Genomic DNA, 1,152 nt, shown 5'->3' with positions numbered 1-1,152 from the left:
GCTTCCTTCATTTCCATCCCACCACCGGCCTTTAACCGGCAGCCCGCAAAAGGAGACACTCTGGGAAGACACGCGGATGGCTCCTAGGAGATCCCAGGCACTGCAGATAGAGGACGGAACCTCCCCACACTCAGAATTCCGGATCGCGGGCCGAGTGGGTGGGGGAGTTTGGTACCCGCCCTCCACGCAGCTGCCGGGTGTCACAGCTGTTCCCTGGCAGGGGGAAGTCCGCTAATTACCTCCTCTGTCCAGGGTGAGGCACTACATGTTTCCTGCATTTCCAGCACAACCCCCGCATTTCCCCGGCAGCCCGCACTAGGAGATACTCGGGGAAGACACGCGGATGGCTCCTAGGAGATCCCAGTCGCTGCAGACAGAAGAAAACTCCCCACTATCGGAATTACGGAATAAATAGGAGTGGTTTGGGGAGGTTTTGGGGCGCCCTCCACGCAGCTGTCTGGTGTCACACCTGTTCCCTGGCAGGGGGAATTCCGCTAATTACCTCCCCTGTCCAGGGGGAAGCACTAAATGCCTCCTGCATTTCCAGCCAAACCCCCAACTTTCCAAGGCAGAACGCATTACAAGTCACTCGGGGAAGACAAGCGGATGGCTCCTAGGTGATCCCAGGCGCTGCAGACAGAGGACGGAACCTCCCCACACTCAGAATTCCGGAACGAGAATTAGTGGGTGGGGGAGATTTGGGGCCGCCTTCCACGCAGCTGCTTGTTGTCACAGATCTTCCCTGTCAGGGGAAGTCCGCTAATTACCTCCCCTGTCCAGAGTGAGGGAATAGATGCTACCTGAATTTTCAGCCAATCCCCCGCCTTTCCCCGGCTGCCCGCACTAGGAGACACACGGGGAAGACAATCGGAGGGCTCCTAGTAGATCCCAGGCGCTGCAGACAGAGGACGGAACCTCCCCACACTCAGAATTCCGGAACGCGTCCGAGTGGGTTGGGGATGATTGGGGCCGCCCTCCACGCAGCTGCCTGGAGACACAGGTGTTCCCTGGCAGGGGGAAGTCCGCTAATTAGCTCCCCTTTCCAGGGGGAGGCACTAGATATTACCTGCATTTCCAGCCAAACACCCGCATTTCCCCATCAGCCCGCACTAGGAGACACTCAGGGAAGACACGCGGAGGGCTCCTAGGAAA

This window comes from Camelus ferus, chromosome 26 (assembly GCF_009834535.1).
Source record: "Camelus ferus isolate YT-003-E chromosome 26, BCGSAC_Cfer_1.0, whole genome shotgun sequence".
NCBI lineage: Eukaryota > Metazoa > Chordata > Mammalia > Artiodactyla > Camelidae > Camelus > Camelus ferus.
This window is presented reverse-complemented; position numbering follows the sequence as displayed.